The following is a 24,738-nucleotide window of genomic DNA, read 5'->3' on the forward strand; positions in this document are numbered from 1 at the left end:
CGGTTGACATATATTGGGCTAAAAAGTTCCTAATAATTTCCTTGATTTTCATTTATTATAACTTCTCATTTTATGTATTTCATGCAAACAACTTCACTTTTCATGTTTTTTTTTTTTAATAGAGGTAGGTAATGGTTTATTTATTCCCCATCTCCCAACTCCCACTAATTTTTTTAATTTATCAATTCAATGGGATTGTTTTAATTAGATTTTTGTTAATCTCTTTGATTTTCAAAATTTCTTTTTGATGTTTGGCTTTTAAAAATGTGTTTTTAAAATTTATCTACCTTTATGACTAATTAGCTAATCTTTTATCTTTCATTTATATTGATGAAAGTGTATGATGACATCCCCAAAACTTTGGTATGCTATATCATTGTTGTCATTTTTGATGCAATTTTATTTTCTTTCAATGTCCATTTTTAGGATTGTTATCTAGCCTCCAATTAATTGTAATCTTTTCTTCAAATGCACTTTATTGAAAATATTTTAACATGTTTTTATGCACAAAGGATGTGTTTAATATTTCTGCTTCTCTGTACTTAGCTGTGACATTTTTATGCCAAAGGACAGTTGGTTTTTGTAAAGGTCCCATATCTATATCTATCCCTATAACTTTATAGCTATTGAATCTGAGAGAAATATGCATGTTCCTTTCTGTCCCCATTTAGTAATCATCAAAGAACTATCATAGCTAAATTTTCTTTTTTCTTATTTAATATATTTTATTTTTTCCCAATTATATGTTAAAATAATTTTTAACTTTTAAAAAATATTTTCAATTCCAAATTTTGTTTATCCTCTCTTTGGGATGGAATGCAAGAAGATATAATTTATACAGGTATAATTTTTCATTAAAGCTTTTTATTTTCAAAACATGTAGAAAGATAATTTTTCAACATTGACCCTTGCACAGCCTTATGTTCCAAATTTTCCCCTCCTTCCCTCCACCCAGTTCCTGAGATGGCAAACAACCAATATATATTATGCATATTAAAATATATGTTAAATCCAATATATGTAAACATATTTATACAATTTTCTTGCTGCATAAGAAAAAGCAGATTTTTTTAAAGGAAAGAAAATGAATAAGAAAACAAAATGCAAGCAAACAGTTACCAAGAGTGAGAATGTTATGTTGTGATCCTCACTCAGTTCCCCCAATCCTCTCTCTGGGCATAGATGGTTCTCTTTATAACAAGATCATTGGAACTGTCATCAATCATCTCGCTGTTGGAAAGAGTCACATCCATCAGAATTGATTTCTTATAATATTGCTGTTGTCGTGTATCTCCTGGTTCTACTCCTTTCACTTTGCATCAGTTCATGTAAGTCTCTTCAGGCCTTTCTAAAATCATTTTGCTGATTGTTTCTTACAGAACAATAATATTTTGTAATATTCATATAACATAACTTATTCAGCCATTCTCCAACTGATGGGCATCCACTCAGTTTCCAGTTTCTTGCCACTACAGAAAGGGCTGCCACAAAATTTTTTGCACATATGGGTCCCTTTCCTTCCTTTATGATTTCTTTGGAGATAAGCCCAGTAGAAACACTGCTGGATAAAAGGTTATTCACAGTTTTATAACTTTTAAAGCATAGTTCCAAATTGCTCTCCAAAATGGCTGGATCCATTCACAGTTCCACCAACAATGTTTTAATGTCCCAGGTTTCCCACATCCCCTCCACCATTCATCATTATCTTTTTCTGCCATCTTAGCCAATGTGAGAGGTGTGTAGTGGCATCTCAAGAGTTGTCTTACATTGCATTTCTTTAATCAATAGTGATTCAGAGCATTCTTTATATGACTAAAAATGGTTTTAATTTTTTCATCTGAAAATTGTCTGTTCATATCCTTTGACCATTTATCAATTGGAAAATGGCTTGATTTCTTATAAATTTGAGTCAGTTCTGTATTTTAGAAGTGAGGCCTTTATCAGAACACTTAAATGTAAAAATGTTTTCCCAATTTATTGCTTTCCTTCTAATCTTGTTTGCATTGGTTTTGTTTGTGCAAAAACTTTTTAACTTAATATAATCAGAATTATCTATTTGGTGTTCAATTATGAGTTTCATTTCTTCTTTGGTCACAAATTCCTTCCTTTTCCCCATATTTGAGAGGTAAATTATCCTATGTTCTTCTAATTTGTTTATAATATCACTCTTTATGTCTAAAGTATGCTTCACTATTAGTAATTTAGGATTATCTTGGATCATTGAAATATGGATAATAGCTAAATCATTCACAGTAACATTGGTATTGCTGGATCAAAAGGAATATACAATTATAAGTCTTTGGGAATACTTCCATATTGTTCTTCAGAATGATTGGATCAGAACACAGCTCTATCAACAATGCATTAGCATCCCAGTTTTCTCACATGTCCAACAGCCAATGTTTTCATTTTTTATCATCTTAGTCAATCTGATAGGGTGAGATGGTACCTCAGAGTTGTTTGAATTTACAGTTTTGTGATTAATATTGATTTAGAGCATTTTTCATATGACTATAACTAGATTTGATTCATATCTACATTTTCCAAAATTTTACTCAGATCTTTGACTTATTTTCTATTTATTTATTATTTATTAGATTCTTTTTAGGTTTGATAGGAATGCATTATAATTTCAGACTAGTGTGGTTTTATTGCCTTTTTTTCTTATAAATTAATGGATTTTAAATATTATTAACTATATTCAGTACTTTTTAGTATATTGAACACTCCAAAAATGGTTTCAATGTTATGCCATTTGATACATATACACATGTGTAATAGTCTATAAAATTACAATCTTATATTGTTATACTTTTCCTTCTTTGCCACTATTCCTATCCTTTACAATAAAGATGATAGTGTTGAGGGAAGAGTTTTCTCAACATTAGAGACTTGTATTTTAAATTATCTGCTTTCATTTTATATCTCTTCTTTCACTCTATTTCTAGACACAAGTTCTTATACATTCTTTATTCTTCCTTATCCCCTTCCATGTACCACAATGAAAAAATGGAATTTATTTTATGACCAATCCCTCCCTAAATCTATACTCCCTCTTGATTATCCTCAAACCACTTCTCTCTTCCTGACTACTCATGATTTCCTATTGAGTTCGTCCTGTGTATGTATATTTAATCCTCATTTATTTAGATGAACCTGAGATTCATGTGAACTCTTCTTCCTCCAACTACTTCATCTATGTTTGTATCACCTTCTTATGTTCCTTTGTTATTGGAGATAATTTCCACCTCCTCCTTCTCTCTTTCTTCCATAGCATATTTCTTTTTTCTTCTCTTTATTTTTTTTCTGAAGATTCTCAAAATAAAACAAAAATGCTCATATGCCCACAATGTACTTACTGTTTCTATGATTCTTAAAGCCATTAGGATTCTGAGCAGAGACTTGATTCTTTTCCCTTTCATTAGAATATGACTATTTCTTTGTAAAATAGTCCTTTTCCATTGCTCAAACATATATACCTTTTTGTATTTCTCTTGATTCCTATGTTAGAGATTCAAAGTTTTCTATTCAGCTTTAGTATCTTCATCAGAAATATTTATAAATATTGTTTCATTAAGTATATTGTCATTCCCCTGTAAAATTATACTTAGCTTTTCCATGTATATTATTCTTGGTTACAAGCTTTATCTTTTCACTTTTGCAATATTGTATCCCAAATTCTTCTCTAAATTAAAATAGTAGCTATAAGGATGGAGTATGCTGATAAATATTTAATAACTGACCCTCTAGATGGGAATAATACACATAACATACTTTTAAGTATAGTTTGCAATAGTTACATTTTTCCATTTGTTTCTTAAATCTATGTAATAAACAAAGCAATAAATCAAATATTATACCTCAATGCATCTCAGATTGGCTAAGAAGACAGGAAAAGATAATGATAAATGTTGGAGGGAATGTGGGAAAATTGGGACATTAATGCATTGTTGGTGGAGTTGTGAAATGATCCATTCATTCTGGAGAAAAATTTGGAAGTATGCCAAAGGACTATAAAACTGCATACCCTTTAATCCAACAGTATCCCGAGCAAATCATAAAAGAGGGAAAAGGACCCACATGTGCAAAAATGTTGGTGGCGGATCTTTTTGTGGTAGCAAAAAAATTGGAAAATAAGTAGATGTCTATCAATCAGGGAATGGATGAATAAGCTGTTTACATGAAAGTAATGGAATATTATTGTTCTATAAAAATGATGAACAAGCTGATTTCAGAAAGGCCTGGGAAGATTTACATGAACTGATGCTAAGCAAAACAAGGAGATACGTTGTATTCAATAACAAGAAGAATGTGCAATGATCAACTATGAAAGATTTGGTTCTTCTCAGTGGTTCAGTGATCCAAAACAATTCCAATAGACTTTGGACAGAAAATGACATCTGCATCCAGAAAAAGAACTAAGGAGACTGAATATAAATCAACACATGCTATGTTCACTTCTTTTTTCTATTTTTTAAAAATCTCTTATGGGTTTTTTTCCCTTTTTCTTTTTCTCTCCCAACATGATACATAAAGTCATGTGTATTAAAAATAAATAAACTTACTACATTAAAAATCAATTATTATTTGCAGCATTTTTAAATTTCAGAGGTGTAAGTGCTTAAACTGAAAATTTAACAATAGGCTCTTATGATCCTATTGAAAACTATGACTATGGCTTCTAATTACTTTAACTCTTTCTAGCTATTAGCAGTGTATGTCTTTGACCTGGAAGATTTGGATTTTGGTTATGCCATTTGGGATTTTTTATTTTAACATTCCTTTAAGTTCTGAAGTGTGGATTTTAAAATTTTTCATTTCATTGTCTAATTCTAAGCATGATTTCTTGAAATAACATCTCTAACATTTTGTATGATCAAGATTTGTACAATGTTTGATGATTCTTAACTCTTGTTGAACTGATTTCCAGTTACATGTTTGGCTTTATTTTAATTAGATTATTTGTGTTAGTGGGTTTTTTAAATACTTTCAATTCATTTATAGAATTTCTTGTTATCTAATGGAGTCACTAATTTCTGTCTGGTCCAATCTAATTTTAAAGAAATCTGTTATTTGAGTAAGATTTTTGTAACACTTATGTTATACTCTTTACTTTTTTTTTTTTTGCCAATTCTTTTCTTTAGAGGTTTCATTCCTTTCCCATTCTTTCTTCCAGAGCAGATTTTCTTAAACTTTTTCCACTCATTATCCCTTTTGTGTGAAAATTTTTACTGATAATGAATCATATTTTTGTGACTCCCACATTCAGTAACATGACCAACTGTCACAATTTGTTATCAGTAAATGTTTGATCTGTACACCTATTTTATATACCTGTATACCTAAGCTCACATAAAAATTTCTTAGGCAAAAATGGGTTGTCGGTAGAAAAATTTAAGAAACTCTGCTCTAGAGCAAGGATCAGCAAATGACCTGTGAACCAAATCCAATATAACACTTATTATTGTTTGGTAGCAATCTGAAAATGATTTTTAAATTTGTAAACAAAGTTTTATTGTATTTAAAAATTCAAAAAAATCTTATTGCATGAGCCATATAAAAACCAATGATGGTCTGAGTTTGGCCAAATAACTGTTATTTGTCACCTTTTCCTTCAGAGTACTTGTTTTCCTTTTCTTTTTTTCCCCCTAGAACTCTCAATTCTTTTCTCATTCTTTCCTCTATAAATGCTTATTACATTTACATGATCATTTTTAAACCTTTGCTTTATTTCTTCCAGGAATTTTAGTAAAGCTTATGTATGATTTTCCTTAAGATCTCACATATTGAGAATATGGAGTTATTTTCCTCTCTTAGATTTGGGTCTCCATCAACTTTGGCACCACACATTTCTTTCTTTTATTATTTTATTAAAAGCAATAGAAAGCAAAACAAAACAAGACAAGATGAAATAGAACATTGTTGTGTGCCTAGCAGAACATCAGAGGATATTCAAAACATATAACAATAAATTACTGGTTCAAGAAAAGATATGTAATAGTAGAAGAAATTATAATCATGAGTGTCCATATTTACTTTTTTGTAGGTTGTTCTTTTGTTTTTTGCTGTGCACTTATTTTTGACTTTATTCTTTTTTCTCTTTCACTACTTGCTTGAAAGTAGTGAAAGAGAAAAAAGAATAACTTACTCTTTCTATGATTCTTAAAGCCATTAGGATTCTGAACAGACACTTGATTATTTTCCCCTCTCATTAGAATATGAATATTTTAGAATATACTAGAATATGAATATGTACATATAATACATATACATATACATATGCATACATATATAATATACATAAACACATGCACACCCACACACATTTTTTTTTAATCCCTGCTAACGCTTTGCTTTAATTTTGCCCCTTAACTTGCCTTGCTATTACTTAATCTCCCTTGACCCATGGATCATTCCCTTAATTTATTTTTGTCACCCTTTGCATTTCCCTCCAACTATCTATACCTTCTCTTCATTTCTTGATAGATTTTGGAGGATGCTATATCTTGCAAGTTATATATGTATTGTTGCCTATTTAACACATTCCTGATGTGAGTAGTTTTTCAGAACTATGAGCCCTCCTTCCACTATAATGCATCCGCATCTAATCTTCCTATGCACCTCAGTTATATAACATAATTGCTATTTTTACCTTAGCTCTGCCCCAATCTTTCTTTTGAATTATCCAATTGTTGGCGTCAGTCTTAAACCTGTGTTATACATTTCCATGTAAAAAACTTAAATATTTTATCCAGGTTAAGTTTCTTGAAATTGATCTTTGATATGGTCATACATTAAATTTTCTATTGAGTTCAGGTTTGGTTGAAAGAAAGTTCTGAAAATCAACAGGTCCATTTTTTTCATTCGATATTATAGATAATTTTGCTGGTCTAGTTCTTTTGATTACTGGAATATAAGATTCAAGGACCTGCAGTCTTTTATTATTTTTCAGATAATAGCTTTTTATTTTCATAACACATGTAAAGATAGTTTTAAATATTCACCCCTACAAAACCTTGTGTTCCAAATTTTTCTTTCTCCCATACCCCCATCCTCTCTCCTAGGCAGCAAATAATCCAATATATGTTAAACACGTTCACTTCTTCCACATATATTTCCACATTTATCATGCTGCACAAGAAAAATCAGATCAAAAAGGAAAAAAAATGAGAAAGCAAACAAAAAAGCAAGCAAACAACAACAAGAAAGGTGAAAATACAATGTTGTGATCCACATTCAGTCCTGACAGGACTCTTTCTGGATGCAGATGGCTTTGTTCATCCCAAGACTATTAGAAATGGCCTGAATCACCTTGCTGTAAAAGTGATTCCATCAGAGCTGATTCCAACTCCATAACAGTTGATCATGACATAATATTGCTGTTGCTGGTATACAATGTTCTCTTTGTTCTACTCATTTCACTTACCATCAGTTCATGTAAGTCTCTCCAGGTTTTTCTGAAATCATCCTGCTGATTGTTTCTTAGAGAACAATAATATTCCATAACATTCATATGCCATAAATTATTGAGCCACTCTCCAACTGATGGGGATCCACTCAGTTTCCAGTTGCTTGTCACTATAGTCCTAACATTTTTTTTTGCATATGTGGGTCCTTTTCCTTTTTTTATGATCTCTTTAGGATACAGGTCAAATAGAGATAAAGCTAGATCAAAGGGCAGTTTGACAGTTTGAGAGCCCTTTGGGCACCGTTCCATATTGCTCTCCAAAATGGTTGGATCATTTCACAACTCCACCAACAATGCATTAGTGTCCCAGTTTTCCAACATCTCCCCCAACATTCATAATTATATTTTCTTGTCATCTTAGCTAACTTTATTTGTGTGGAAAGTGTTTTATAATTGTGTTCATATAGTTCCTGACTTTTTCTTGGCAGGTAGACTCCCAAATATTTGATATTATCTATAGTTATTTTAAATGGAATTTCTCTTTGTATGTCTTGATGTTGGACTTCATTGGTAACATATGGAAATACTGATCATTTATTTATTTATTTTTGTGTCCTATACCTTTGTTAAAGTTGGTAATTATTTCTAGTAGTTTTTTCTTGGTTCTCTAGGATTCTCTAAATATACCATCATATCATCTACAAAATGATACTTTTGTTTCCTCATTATCTAGTCTAATTCTTTTAATTTCTTTTTCTTCTTATCACTAAAACTAACATTTCTAATACAATATTGTATAGTATCGGTGATCATGGCAATCTTGTTTCACTCCTTATCTTCCTGGGAATGTGTCTAGTTTATTCCCATTACATATCATGTTTGCTAATGGTTTTAGATAAATGCTACTAATCATTTTAAGGTAAACTCCATCTATGCTTATGTTCTTTACTGTTTTTAATAGACATGGGTATTGGATTTTGTCAAATGCTTTTTCTGCATCTGAGATAATCATATGGTTTCTGTTAGTCTGTTTACTGATATAGTAAATTATGCTAAATAGTTTTCTTAATATTGAACTAATCCTACATTACTGATATAAATGCTACTAGGTCATGATTTATTATTGTGGCAATAAGTTACTATTTCTTTGCTAATATTTGATTTAAGATTTTTGCATCAATATTCGTTGGGGAAATTGGTTCATAATTTTCTTCCTTTGTTTTGACCCTACCTGGTTTAGGTATCATCACTATATCTGTGTCATAAAAAAAATTTGGTAGGATTCCTTCTTTTCCTATTTTTCCAAATAATTTGCATAGTATTGAAATTGATTGTTCTTCAATTGTTTGGTAGAGTTCACTTTCAAATCCATCTGATCCTGGTGATTTTTTCTTAGAGAATTGATTATTAGCTTGTTTAATTTCTTTTTCTAAAGTGGAACTATTTAAGTAATTTATTTAATCTTCTGTTAATTTGGGAAATCTATATTTTGTAACTATTCAGCTATCTAAGTTAGATTTTCAGAATTATTGGCATGCAATTGAGCAAAATAGCTCCTAATCATTGCTCTAATTTCTTCTTCAGTGGTAGACAGTTAAGCTTTTTCATTTTTGATACTAGCAGTTTGATTTTTTTCTTTCCTTTTTCCAATCAATTTAATTAAAGATTTATCTTTCTTATTGGTTTTTTCATAAAATCAACTTGTAGTTTTGTTTATTAGTTCAATAGTTTTCTTTCAATTTTATTAATCTTTTTATTTTCAGAATTTCAAATTTGGTAGTTAACTGAGTTTTTTTTTTATTCTTTTTCTAGCTTTTTTTTAGCTGCATGCCCAATTCACTGATCTTCTCTTTCCCTATTTTATTCAAATAAGTATCTAGAGATATAAAATTTCCCCCAAAAAACTGCTTTAGCGGCATTCCATAAATTTTGGTATGTTGTCTCATTAGTGTTATTCTCTTGATGAAATTATCAATTGTTTCTATGATTTGTTGTTTCGCCCACTCATTCTTTAGTATTAGATTATTTAGTTTCTAATTAATTTTTTTCTTGGCTCTTTATTACATGTAATTTTTATTGCATTATGATCTGAAAAATATGCATTTATTGTTTCTACCTTTCTGCATTTGATTTTGAGATTTTATGTCCTAATACATGGCCAGTTTTTGTGTAGGTTTCATGTACCACTAAGAAAAAAAATTCCTTTCTGTCCCCATTCAATTTTCTTGAAAGGTCTATCATACCTAACTTTTCTAAAATTCTATTTACCTCCTTAAGCTTCTTTCTTGTTTATTTTGTCATTTGATTTATCTAGTTATGATAGAGCAAGGTTAAGATCCTCCACTAGTATAGTTTTGCTGTCTATTTCTTCTTGCAGCTCTTTTAACTTCTCCTCTAGGAATTTGGATGCTATATCACTTAGTGCATCTATGTTTAATATTGATGTTACTTCATTATCTATGGTACCCTTGAACAAAATGTAGTTTTCTTCCTTATTTCTCTTAATTAGATCTATTTTTGCTTTTGCTTGATCTGAGATTAGGATCACTACCTTCCTTTTTTGTTTTTTACTTCAGCTGAAGCATAATAGCTTTTGCTCCAGCCTTTTACCTTTACTCTATATGTATCTTTCTACTTTAAATTGCTTCTCAAAAACAACAAAGATATACAAAATATGGCTTTTAATCAAGTCTAATATTTGCTTCTGTTTTATAGGGGAATTCATTCCATTCACATTCATAGTTAAAATTACTAACTCTGTATTTTCCACCATCTTATTTCCACCTAGTTATACTTTTTTTTTTCCTTTCCCCCTTTCCTTCCTCATCAGTGTTTTGCTTCTGAATACCATTTCCCTCAATCAGCTCTCTCCTTTTATAGCCCTTCCCCCTTTCTTATCCCGTTCCCCATCTATTTCTGGTTTCCCTTCTATTAGCCTCCCCCTTTCATTTACACTTTCTGCTCCTATTTCCCTGTAGGGTGAGACAAGTTTCTCTATCAAATTAAATATATCTAATAATCTCTCTTTGAGCCAAATCTGATGATATTAAGGTTCTAACAATGCTCATCCTCTTTCCTTCTTTCCCTCAATTGTAATAGGTCTTTTTTGCCCCTTCATGGTAATTTAACCCATCTCCTTCCCTTTCCCCTTCTTCAAATGCAATCCCTTTTCCACCCCTACCTTCTTTTTTATATCATCACAAAAAAATCAAATTATGCCCAACCCTCTAAGTATATTTCTAACAAAGATACAGTTCTCAAGAGTTAAACATAACACCTTCCCATATAGGAATGTAAACACTTTAACCTTTAAAAAACACAGCGTTTTTCTTTTCTTTTTATCTTTTTATGCTGCTTTTGAATTCTATATTTAAAGATCACATTTTCTGTTCAGCTCTGCTCTTTTCATCAAAAATAATTGAAAATCCACTCTTTCATTAAATTTCCATCTTTTCCACTGAAAGATAATGCTTAATTTTGCTGGATAGTTGGTTCTTGGCTGCAATCTATGATCCTTTACCCTCCAGAATATCATATCCTAGGATCTTCTATCCATTAAAGTGGAAGCTACTAAGTCATGGGTAATCCTGAGTGTGACCCCTTGATATTTTAATTGTTTCTTTCAGGCTGTTTGCAGTATTTTCTCCTCGATTTGATAATTCTGGAATTTAGCTACACTATTCTTTGAAGTTTTCATTTTGGGGGTCTCTTTCTAGAGGCAATTGGTGGATTCTATCAATGACTATTTTACCCTCTGGTTCTAGAACATCAGGGAAATTTTCCTTGATGATTTCTTGAAAGCTGTTGTCCAGGCTCTTTTTTTCATCATGGTTATCATCAGATGTTTGATAATTCTTAGAATGTCTCTCCTGGATCTATTTTCCAGATCAGTTGTTTTTTCAATAAAGTATTTTATATATTCTTCTATTTTTTTTTCTTTTTTTGGTTTTGTTTCACTGATTTCTTATTGAGTCATTCACTTCCATTTGTACAATTCTAATTTTTAGCGAATTATTTTCATTAGTTTTCTACCTCATTTTGAATTTGACAAATTAAACTTTTAAATGAATTGTTTTGTTAATTGGATATTTTTCCATTTCACCAATTCTGTTATTTTAGAAAGTTGTTTTTTGTTTCCATTTTGCCAATTCTGATTTTCAAGGAATTGTTTTTTATTTCCATTTTTCCAAATCTATTTTTTAAGAAATGGTTTCTTCAGACCATTTCAGTGTTTTCTTATCCAAAGCTCTTCTTTCCTTTTTCCATTTTTCTTCTAAATTTCTTGTAAAAACTTTTTTTTTATTTCTTCCAAGAGAGCCTTTTGTGTTGGAGACCAACTCATATCATCATTTGAGGCTTCATCTGGAGATGTTTTGCCTATAGTGTTCTTAGGATTTCAGGTCTTTTCTTCCCTGTCTCCATAATAGCTATCTATTTTCAGAGCTCTTTTTGCTTTTTTGCTCATTTTTAAAGCTTAAACTTTGCTTTTAGCATAAAGGGGAGATTGTTCTAAGCTTCCTCTACAGGCCAACAGGAGTTTCACACTGTCCCGAGGCCAAGTACTGCTGGCTTCCTTCTCATGCTGGGTGAGCATGGCCAAGTCCCACTTGTTATGCTGAAGTTCAGAGGCTCACTATTTGCTTTTTGTAATTTGCATTAGTGGTCTCATGGCTAATCTGCTGGTCCACTGGCTTCTGAGTCAGGACAGAGTAGCCAAAGATGCTATATTTTGGCCAGATTCCTCTGGCAGGTAAAGACCTCTCTGCCCTGGACCTCCCTGCACCTAGGCCACATCACCCCCTGACCAGTTGAGACAGATCTTTCATGAAGTTCTTCCAAAACATCTTCTGCTGGAAGTTTGCTGTACTCCAAATATTTATGGGTTCTGTCATCCAAAACCTGTTCAGAGGCTTGATGTGGTGTTGATTCTGAGGGATGCCAGGAAGAGCTCAAAGAGCTGTCTATTCTCTTCCATCTTGATTCTACCCCTGCAATCTTTTACTGTGGCTGCTAAGTCCCAATTTTAATTGGACCTCCAGCATATTTGAATTGTTTTTTTCTTGTTTCTTGCAAAACTTTCTCTTTGATCTGGAGGTTTTAAAATTTTGCAATAATATTCCTATATGTTTTCCACAAAGAATCTCTTTGAAGAGGTGATTGGTGGATTTTTTTCTATTTCTACTTTGTCACTTCAGAAAAAATTTCTTGGATTATTTCTTGCATTATTTCACCAATGTTGTTGTTGTTGTTGTTGTTTTGGGGAAGGACATTTTCAGGTAATCCAATTATTCTTATATTTTCTCTTCTTGATCTGTTCTCCAGATCTGTTGTTATTCTTATAAGATGTTTCACATTTTGTTCTATCTTTTCATTCTTTATATACTGTTTTGTTATTTCTTGGTCTCTTATAGCTTCACTAGCTTTCCCTTGTCCAATTCAAATTTTCAAAGAGTTATATTCATCTTTAAGACTCTGTGTTTCCTTTTCTAATTGGTTAACTTTTTTCATAATCTTCTTGTTTTTCTTGCATGTTTGTGGGCTTTTTGTTGTTGCTGTTGTTGTTTAGTTTTTCCTCAGTGTCTCTCATTTGACTTTTAAATTACTTATTTTTGAGTTTTTATAAATTCTCTCTGGGCAGAGAGCTATGTAGTGTTACTCTTTGGGATAGAAGAAGTTTATATACATACATTTTTTATATATATATATAATTTCAGTGTCCTCTGAAGATGAATTCCAGTCTTCCCTATTCCAATAATAAGCTTGGATGACTGGGCTCTTCTTTGCTCGTTCTTTTTTTTTGTTCAAATGAGTACTATTAGTGTATGCTCCTCTAATTATAGATTGGGTAGATGATAACCTTCATTTCAGCTCTCCCTTCTGACTTGGAACCCCAAACCAAGAACTTCCCCTTTCTCTAAGTGCCCACAGCCAGCAGTGTCCCTGCCCCACTGCCTCTGCACTCTCAGGGTAAGTTGTTTTTTCTCTCTCAGGGCCACATCTCTGCAGCACAGCTGGTCTTAGTGTTCCTTATCAATGGAGATTCCCTCAGTCTTCCCAGATACCCAAAGCTGTCTGAGAGATGAAAGTCTCTATGGTTCCTGCTGAGGCTCTAGCCAAACTCATCTAGCCCTAGGGCTCATCACTTGGGGTTTCTGGGGAGCCAGCCCTATAAAGAGTATGGGGGGGGAACTCTATATTCTCTAGGGTTTCCCTCATCAGGGATCTGTGGAAATTTCTCCCTTTTTTGCTGATAATTTCCTCTCTGTTTGTACTTTTGAGTATGATAGCTTCTCTGGCAAAACTCCCATACTAGACTATAGTTTCTGGCTATGTTATGAGAGTGGCCTTTACATTTGGGCATACTGGAAGTATGCAAAATATCACACAAATATAATTCCCTACTCAACAGGACCCTTCTCATGAAGAGCAAGGCATTTCAGACAAAAAGAGTAAGAGATAATGGAAGGAAAGAGAATCAGAGAACAAAATTGCTTGTATAATGAGGGCTATCCCTTCACAATATTTGGGCCATAGAAGACTATAGCTATAAAACTGGAAGCAACCTCAGATGTTATTTATTCTAACTCTCTCATGTTACAGATAAAAAAAATTAAATCCTAGGAAAATTAAATAAATTGAATAATCAAATTAAATTAATATTATAACATCCTAAAGAAGTAAATATCAGAATCAGAATTTATATCTAGGTCCTCTAATGCTAGTCACTGCTTTTCTTCTCTGTATAACACTATCTAAAACACTATATAAATGTTAGTTACTATTACCACCACCCTCACTATAAGTATCATCATAATTATTAAGAACCCTATTCACCTGATAGCTAGCCTAAAGTTATTCTTGAGATTTGTTGGTGTTCAGTTCTTTAAATTGTGTCCAACTCCTTATGACCCCATTTAGTATTTTTTTGTTTGTTTGTTTTTGGCAAAGATAGTGAATCTATTTGCCATTTCCTTCTCCAGTTTACAGATGACAAAAGTAAGGCAAGGTTAAATGACTCTCCCAGTGTCCCACTGTTAGTGTCTACATATTTTTCTCTTATTGGATTCAATAGTCCAAATTATTGAAGAGATCTTCTATTCTTCTTCCAAAGAAAATTGTAGCAATGGATACATTCATTCAAACCATGTAGAGGTTCTAGTCCCTCATTTTTCATGTTTACTCTCAAGGAGCTACACTGTTGAACTACTAAGTCAGCCACTATTTCCTTTATTAGGATTTTAATATCATCAAATATTATAAATAGAAGGAAGGAGACAATCATTTATTTGTTAATACTCTGTGGTATCAGTGTTTTATGGATATCTCATTTAATCATCACAACATCCCTAGAAACAAACAAACAAACAAAAAACTATTGTTATCCTCATTTTACAGTTGAAGAAACTTAGATGAAAGTTAAATGTCTTTTCCAGAGTCACATAGATGGTAAGTGTCTGAGGTTGGATTTGAACTCAGATTGTTCTATTATCAGAACTAGCACTCTAGCCACTGCTTCACCTAATTACCTCAGTAGAGGGGACAGCAGAGATTAAGTAATCTAATCATATTTTAATAATATCTCACAATGAACTGTGGAGACTGAAATGGATTAAAGCTTGCTATTTTCATTTCTATTTTCGTTGTTGTTGCTTTTTTGTGTGCATTTTTTTCCTTTAGTTCTGATTTTATTTTCGCAACATGACTAATATGGCTATGTTTAAAATAATTGTGCACATATAATCTATATCAGATGGCTTGCTATGCTGGGGGTGGGGAGAAGGGAGGGAAAGAGAAAAATAAGTTTGAAACGCAAAATGTTATAAAAATAAATCTTGAAACTATCTTTACATTTAATTAGAAAATAAAATAATATTGATATTAAAAACAAATAAACAAATAAATTAATTGATAAAAAACTTATTTAAAAATTTGTCCTTCAAAAGAATAGCTCACATTTATATTGTTCTTTCATGTTTGAAAACATTTTCTATGTATTATCTCATTTGATCCTAACGCTCTGTGGGGAAGAAACTGAACTCTAGAGAGGTTTACTTGAGATTTCATTATCCTAGGTAACAAAGTAGGGATGCAATCTCAGGGCCCCTGAATTCAAAATATTTCCTCCCATTGCTAAAGATTCTTCTATTTGTTCTTTTCTCTCCTCTGCCCGTGTTCCAACCCCCTTCTCTTCTTTCTAAGGAAGGAGCTGAAATGGGGAGCTGGGAAACAACAACTCCTGAGGGATAGTAATTAGTGTTTTATCTCGTCTCTCCACCCCCCTTCTTAGTACCTAAACCAGTGAGAGAAACCCGCTTCACTTATCAATTCATCCTTTAAAGCCCAGATTAAGCAGGCAGGAAGAGATGAGTATCTGTAATTGGCAGCAGCAAAGAGCAATGGAGCCACTTAGCTTTCCCTGAGCAGGGTCCCTGGTGCCCTTTGGCACAGACAGATCCTCCCACAGAGGGCAGTCAGGACTCCCAAGGGGCTTCACCCCTTCCCAGGCAAGGCAAAGTCTCGGGATTTTTTTTTTTGGATCGTTCTCTCCCAGACCTCACTGAAGGTGTGTGTGTGGGGTGCTGGGGCACTGAGGAGGGGAAAACATAGCTATTAGCTACTCTGACTAGCACTCCCTTGATCAAATAAACTAACTGCACTATTTACTCCGTAAACTAGGATGGAGGCAGGAGCACTGAGGGGGTTCATAACAAGGGCTGTTAATATTTATGGCTGACATCCTCAGCAGGCTTCTCACTACTGTAATGATAATAGCTAGCAAGCAGAGCTACCATGATCTCAGGGAGAAGAATGGGGAGGAGGAAATAGAGGAAGGAGAGCAAAAGGAAAAGGAGATATGGGGAAAAGAAGAGGAAGCTCAGGAGTGGGAGGCACAGAAAGAATAGAAAAATATAAAAGGGGAAGATCGGAAAAGAGGAAAAAGAGGAGAAGGAAAAGGACAGGAATAGGAGGCACAGGAAGAATAGAAAGGATAAGAGGGGGAGATGAAAGGAGAAAAAAAGAAAGAAGAGGAGAAGGAAAAAGAAAAGGAAGGATAGGAATAGGAGGCACCGGAAGAGGAAGAAATGTATATGGGGGAGATGGAAGAAAAAGAAAAGAAAGAAGAAAAGGAAAAGGAAGGACAGAAGTCGCAAGTAGAGGAAGAAATGTAGATGGGGGAGATGGAGGAAAAATAAAAGAAAGAAGAGGAGAAGGAAATGGAAGAATAGGAATAGGCACAGGAAGAATAGAATGTCTGAAAGAGGGAGATGGGGCAAGAGGAAGAAGAGAAGGAATTGGAAGAGGAGGAGGAAGAAGAATAACCAGGAAGATAGCAATGCACATCTCCAATGTTCAAATAATCTTTTGCTGAGACCTGAGTCTTAAGCTTCCAAGTTGCCAAAATTTCTCAACCCCAGCCTATGCAAATCTAGTGGAATTTTATTGATAATGGCATTAAAATTCCAAAGGTCATAGGGTAGATTTTGAATGAATAGTGGAAATAAACTGATTAGCTTGATTTTTGATGTGGAAAAATAAGGAGAACTTATAAAGGTGAAAGGTACAATGGAGAAGGAAGATGCTGCATTGTTATCCCTGAATCACTCCAATGGAAACTTGCCAGCTATAAATGGTCAAAATAAGCCCATCAGAGAAGGGGACAGTATAATTCTGAGTAAAGTATGCTGGATTCAAGTCTCTGCTTTGTTTGTTATGTACTGCAGTGTGATCTTGAGTAAGGGTTTCACCTCTCTGAGATTAGTTTAGTTTCTTTAAGTGTTACAAGAAAAAAAAAAACACAACCCTGCTCTGGCTGCCTCATGGGATGATTGTATGGATTAAGTGAGATAATAGACACAAAGGGGAAAAAATTAAGTTGAAAATACTTTGTAAGGGATTAACATGAGGCAAGCCAGTAGGAATATATCCTAACACCTGAGCTCTCACCCCAATCACTGTCTTATATGATGCTGAATAAGTTACTTTCCCTTCTTTATCTTCCCTTTTACTTTCTGATTTTCATTTGTCACTATAGGGAAGAAAGAAAGAATGTTTAAAAAAAGAATGTGTCATTTGCAAGAATGGAAGAATAGAGAAGGGGAAATGAGAGTTCATCATTCTGGTTATGCAATTGGAAGACCTGGGTTCAGAAAGATCTTACCAAATTAAATTGCTTTGAACAAATCACCTAATTCTTCTAGGTCTTAATGTCTTTATCTGTAAAGTGGGATCATTGAGCTAAGTGATTTCTAAGGTCCCTTATACCTCTAAATCTATGATCCTCCAGCTTAAGTATACCAAAGAAAGTTGGAAGAAAGGGCTTATGCTAAAGGAAGTTCAGGGAAAAGTGAAGTAAGGAGTTTTAGGAGAGAAAATAGATTTGGACCAGCCATTATAGAAAGTAAAATATGCTGTGAAAGCAAAAATGAATAAAAGGATCGTCTTGTAGCAGTAGTGACCTGAGTAAGGTATGCTTTAGATTGTGAGCTCCTTGAGAACAGAGATCATCTTTTGCCTTTTTTTTTTGCATTCCCCAATTAGTGTGCACACAGTAGGCACTTAATAAATATTTATCAATTAGTTTACTGTGTGTGCTAACATAACTTTATAGAGTACAGTTTTTCTATTTCTTCCTGTAATGTTTAGCTATCAGGTATTAGGAGTAGAGGAGGCAAATGACTGGAGCTGCCCAGTATTGAGAGACAACACAGAAAAAATATGCATTAAAGAAGAAAGAGATCCAATGGTAGAACTATTCAAGAGCATTATGGGAATAGTTAAGTCTTGATAAACAGAACAAATAAGGAAGAAGTGAGGGGCTAAAGGTCTAAAAATGAGCAAGAGGAAAGAATGGAAATGGAAAAGATGGAAAAATAAGACACTATTCAGAAAGGGGAATTTCCAAATTCAAACCCTTGAAGGTTGAGCAATTCTAAATAATGGTGACTTTTACAGAAGTATAGATTCTCAAAGTTGGAAGGGATCACTAGTCCCTTCCATTAGTTGGAAGAGACTATTAGTTTTATCTGTAATTGAAAAAAGTAATTCCCTCTGTTACAGAGCTAACATATAGTCATCAAGCCTTTGTTTGAAGGCAGTTATGGAGAGAGAGAGTGAGACCCACATTTTGGTATAGCTCTAATTGTTAGGAACTTTCCACCTTACATCAAGTCTACATCTCCCTCTTTTAAAACGTTGATCCATCTATTCTTAATATATTTCATCTTCTTAGGTTTTGAAATATTCTAACTTGTCAAGATTTGTTTGGATCCTGGCTGTCATCTAACATATTCACCATCCCACCTACTTTTGGGCGCTTTGAAAATTTTATAAGCCATTGATAAAAATGCTAAATAAGACTGAGCGTGGTAGCCTATGCCTACAATCTCTGTTACCATGAGACTGAGGCTGATGGATTTCTGGAGCAGTGGATTTCTAAACTACAGAAGCAGTAAAGCTCAATGGGTGCTGGTACTAAGTCAGACACCAATTTGGTCAGTTAAAGGCAGGCATCATACTGCCTAAGGAGAGGTGAACCAGCTGTCTTTTCTGTGCTTCTGTGACAATTAAAAGTTATCACATTTCTGAGTGGCCACTGTGCTTCCAGATAGGGAGACCTATTCCCCCCAATTTTTTTAATTAGACAGCATGGGGTTACAGATACGTGGTCATTCCATTAGAAGCCTCTCTTAAAGTGACATTTAATGATTGATGATTATTCTTTGGGTTTAGCTATTCAACCAGTTTCAAATCCAGCTGTCTTATGCTAGCATCTTCTCATGTACGTCCTCTACAGTAAACCTGTAACTTCTCCATCTAATAGGCACATATGATGAAAGGATCAAATGTTTTGTTAAAATTGAGGGAATCTAAACAGCATTTCATAGAAAGTAATAATGGTGCCAAAAGGGGAGGGGAAATTGTGATTAGAACCCTCTGGTTTTAAAGATTCTGCTGGTTCTCTGCAATCAGTAATGTCCTTTTTTTTTTGATACTCATTACCCATCTTTTTAGTAATATATTCCAGAATTTTGTCAGGAAATGAAGTTAAAATCACTGGCCTATGGTTTTCTGATTCTACTGCTCTCTTCTTCCCTTCCCCCTTTTAAAATTAAGACAATATTTTCCCTTTTCCAGCATTGTTGATTTTCCCATAATCTTTAAAGGATCACTGACATTAATGCTGCAGTTTCCTCTCACTTTGCCTCCCTTAGTAGCCTATAATACCATTTTTCTGAGCCTGGGGATTTGACTTTATCAATGGTTCACCAGAGCTCTCTTTCTGTTTTACCCTGTGTTTCTAATCCCTATTCACTATTATACTTTTTCCTTTCCAGTTCCTCTTTCTTGATTGTGCCAATGTCAAAGGTTAAAGGATCCTTGTAGTCAGAATTGGTGATACCCTGTCACTTCTTGATGGACCTGATCTTTGACTGAAGGAATCATTTATTAATTGAGTTCTACACACTCATAAGGTTGAATCAAGATCCTAGAGAATTTTAGAGTTAATGTCAAAATCACAACTGCCTTCAAATATCTGAAAGGCTGTCACACAGAAGGAGGAAGAACTAGGATAACTTAAGATTTCACTGGAGAAAGAAATAGCATTGGAGGATAGTTTAGACCCTAGATTCCTTACTATTAGAACAAATCAGAGTGTCAGCTAAGCTCACAGCAAATTCTGGATCACCCAACTTAGAAATCAAGGACTGAGGGAGTGTTGAATGGAATAAGAGAGAGAAAATGGGTCAGGATTAAGGGAAAACAATGTGGAACAATAGAAAGTGCCATAGATTTGATGTCAGAGATAGATTTGATGGGGTGATATTTGATGTCAGAGAACCTGGGTTCAATTTCTTGCTTTTACGCTTAGTACCTGAATGACTATGGATATGTAATTTCACCTCACTAGAACAATTTGATCCTTTATAATAAAATTTTTTAAAAAGTTGAACTAAATGACCTGTAATTAATATTCCTTCTAGCTCTATGTATGCTTTTGTAAGTTCTTTTCTTTTAGGTTTATAATCCCAGCCTCATTAACATTTGGACAGAGGATTCCTGAGGAGTGAAATGCTTTAGTTATCCATGATTATTTTATTATATAGCACATTAGCATTCATCAGTAACCTAAAGAGAAATGAGATTCCTGCACTATTCTAAAGAAGAGAAAACAATAACAAGTGCCTTGTGGTTTACAAAATGCTTTTCTCAAAATTATCCTTTGAGGCAAATAGTGCAAGTGGTAACATCTCCCACTTTATAGAGGAGGAAAGAGACTGCCCATATCACATACCTAATGAAAGTATAAAAGCTGGGACTTTATGGTAGCTCCTTTATCTCCTAAGCCATTCTGCCTTTCACTCTCTCTGTCTCTCTATCTCTTTCTCTGTCTCTTTGATGCATTGTTGGTGGAGTTGTGAACGAATCCAACCATTCTGGAGAGTAGTTTGGAACTATGCTCAAAAAGTTATCAAACTTTGATCCAGCAGTGTTACTACTGGGCTTATATCCCAAAGGGATCATAAAGAAGGGAAAGGGACCTGTATATGCACAAATGTTTGTGGCAGTCCTGTTTGTAGTGGCCAGAAACTGGAAACTGAATGGATGCCCATCAGTTGGAGAATGGCTGAATAAATTGTGGTATGTAAATATTATGGAATATTATTGTTTGGTAAGAAATAACCAGCAGGATGATTTCAGAAAGGCCTGGAGAGACTTACACGAACTGATGCTGAGTGAAATGAGCAGGACCAGGAGATCATTATATACTTCAACAACAATACTATATGATGACCAGTTCTGATGGACATGGCCATCCTCAGCAATGAGATCAACCAAATCATTTCCAATGGAGCAGTAATGAACTGAACCAGCTATGCCCAGAGAAAGAACTCTGGGAGATGACTAAAAACCTTTACATTGAATTCCCAATCCCTATATTTATGCCCACCTGCATTTTGGATTTCCTTCACAAGCTAATTGTACAATATTTCAGAGTCTGATTCTTTTTGTACAGCAAAATAATGGTTTGGTCATGTATACTTATTGTGTATCTAATTTATATTTTAATATATTTAACATCTACTGGTCATCCTGCCATCTGGGGGAGGGGGTGGGGGGTAAGAGGTGAAAAATTGGAACAAGAGGTTTGGAAATTGTTAATGCTGTAAAGTTACTCATACATATAACCTGTAAATAAAAAGCTATTAAATAAAAAAAAAAAAAAAGAAAGAAAAAAAAAAAGACTCTTCCTCTCCAAACCAAATATTTGCATTTAACAAAAGCAATGGCCTCAAGGCAAGACAGCAACCAATAGGTTAAAGAGGTTCTCTGTGAGTGAACAGTTTGTTGTTAATTTAGTGGAAAACTGAGCCAACATTGGTTGGTGAGAGTGGAACAGAAAAAGAGCCAGCAGCTTGTAGAGATTTGGTAAACAGCACTTCATGTTCTCCTCTGGGCCAGAACACTCCAAACATCAAGATTAGCTTGATGAAAATGATGGGGAAATTCAGAAACTGTTAAATGAAAAAGGAGAGCTCCATAGTTCTTTACCAACAGGATAATTTGTCCATCTCAAGAAAGCAATGTTTAGCTTCATCAAAAATAAAATGCAAGTGAAACTTAGAGAGATGCAGGATTCTTGGTGCAGTAAGAAGGCAGGTGAATTCAGTGTTATGCTGAATCCACTTGCTTTTATGATGCCCTGAAGAATATTTATGGACCAAAGACTTATAGTATATTTCAACTACTAAGCACTGATGGAGTCACATTGATAATGATAAGGACATGATCCTGGAGAGATGGGCTGAATATTTCCACAGTGTTCTCAACAGGCCATCATCAATCAGTACTTAAGTCTTTGATCATATATCTCCTATATATCTCCTATATCTCCTATTGAAGTCAATCCTTCTCTAGCCAAACTTCCGAGTGAAGAAGAGGTTTTGAATGCCATTAGGCTCATTTTATGAAGCAAAGTGTCTGGTGCTGATTCTATTCTAGGTCAAATTTGTAAGTTAGAGTATCTACTTCTCATATAAAACCTGACTAAAATCTGTGTTATATGGCAAGATAAGCAAGGTCATTCAAAAGGTATTCAAGAATACCTCTCTCTTTCCCTCCCCCGCTCACTGCATCTCTCTCTCTCTCTCTCTCTCTTTCTTTTTTTTTCTCTGTCTCTTTCCCCCATCTCTTTTCTCCCTTTTACTCTGTCTCTCTTACTCTGACTTTGTGTGTCTCTGTCTCTCTTTTTATTCTTTCTCTGTCTCACCTCCAGTCTTTCTCCCTCTTACTCTCTCTCTGTCTGTCTCTTACTCTGCTCCCTCTCCCTCTCTTTCCTCTCTCCCTCTTATTCTCTTCTCTCTGTCTCTGTTCCTCTCTGTCTCTGTCTATCTCTCTCCCTCATCTCCTTTCTCCCTCTTACCTTGTCTCTCTCTCTGTCTCTTATTCTGCCTCCCTCTCCCCCTCTGTCTCCTCTCTCTGTCTTATTCTCTCTGTGTCTCTATCCATCTGTCTCTCTCCCCCCTCTCTCTGTGTGCCCCTCACATATATTTTATATGTATGTGTAAAGTTTTCCTGTGGTAATCACAGTGGGGTGTGTGCCTCTCTCTTAGTCATTGCTGGCAAGATTCTTGATAGTTTCTCTTACTAGGCCAATCCTTCACCTGAAGCCGGTCATCTACCTGAGAGCCAGTGTGGCCTCAGAAGGAATGGCTGACATGGTATTCGCTGTCCAATAACGCCAGGAGAAATGCCAGGAGAGAACAGATGTCTATAATAAGATTTTTCCCTCTGACCAAGGCCTTTGATACTGTCAGTAACACAGGCTTGTGGAAGATCATGGCAAATTTTGGTTTCCCACAGAAGTTCCTCAGGTTAGTAAGCCAGTTTCATGATGGCACACTTACACAGGTTCTAGATAATGGACGATGCTCCTGTACTCCCTCCCATGTTTTAGGGTGATGTGTCAGCAACGTTTTCATATATTTTCCATGAGGATGAAAATGTCATCAAGGTCAGCTACCATACGATGGTAAATTATTTGACCTGAAAAGGCCACAAACCAAGACCATAAAGTGGGGGGAAAATTGGTGCATTTTTTTTTTCAGAGATGATTGTGCACTCAAAGCAACCTCTGAGGCTGAAATTCCCTCATAGGAATTAATTTTCTGCAGCTTGTGCTAACTTTGGCCTAGCAATTAACACCAATAAAACAGGATCACCACCAGCCATCACTGTGCCATCCATATGTGGAATCATAGTTACAAAAAATAGAGAAAATTTGAATGTTGTAGATAAGTGCATTTACTTTGACAATGAGTGTACTTTCCAGCGATGTACATATAGATGCTGAGATTGACATGTACACTTATGCTGCTTTGCACACAGTAGGTGCTTGATAAATGCTTATAGACTGATTGATTTTACTTAAGATATCTTTAGATTTTCCATTAAGTTTAAAAGTTGTGTTTCTCTCATTTGAATATTTACAGATCTTCAATAGTCCATGTAACATCCCAAATTGAATATTTACATGCAGTGGTGTTAGCTTTGAGGACAAGGAGAGAGGAACTTGAAGAGGGCTACATAGCAGAGATGAGCTTCCTCTGTACCCTAGATCAAAGGGGTGTTAAAAGTCAATATTTCAGACTTATATGAACTGATGCTGAGTGAAATGAGCAGGACCAGAGGATCATTATATATTTCAACAACAACAATACTATATGATGATCAATTCTGATGGATGTGGCCCTCTTCAACAATGAGATGAACCAAATCAGTTCCAATAGAGCAGTAATGAACTGAACCAGCTACACCCAGCGGAAGAACTCTGAGAGATGACTATGAACCACTACATAGAATTCCCAATCCCTTTATTTTTGTCCACCTATATTTTTTATTTCCTTCACAGGCTAATTGTACACTATTTCAAAGTCCAATTCTTTTTGTACAACAAAATAATTGTATGGACATGTATACATATACTGTATTTAACTTATACTTTAACATATTTAACACATATTGGTCAACCTGCCATCTGGGAGAGGGGGTGGGGGGAAGAAGGAGAAAAATTGGAACAAAAGGATTTGCAATTGTCAATGATGAAAAATTACCCTTGCATATATCTTGCAAATAAAAAGCTATAATAAAAAAAAAGTAAATTAAAAATTAAAACAAAAAAAAAGGGGGGAAAGAGTCAATATTTAAGTGAGGTGTACGTCATGATCCATTTAGGGAGACAATTGTCAAGATAATTCTTCTTTTATCATGCTCATAGTTCTGGTTTGGGAGAATGAGGGGCTAGACAGCCATGACAGGATCCAAGGATC

This window comes from Sarcophilus harrisii, chromosome 2 (assembly GCF_902635505.1).
Source record: "Sarcophilus harrisii chromosome 2, mSarHar1.11, whole genome shotgun sequence".
NCBI classification, from domain to species: Eukaryota; Metazoa; Chordata; class Mammalia; order Dasyuromorphia; family Dasyuridae; genus Sarcophilus; species Sarcophilus harrisii.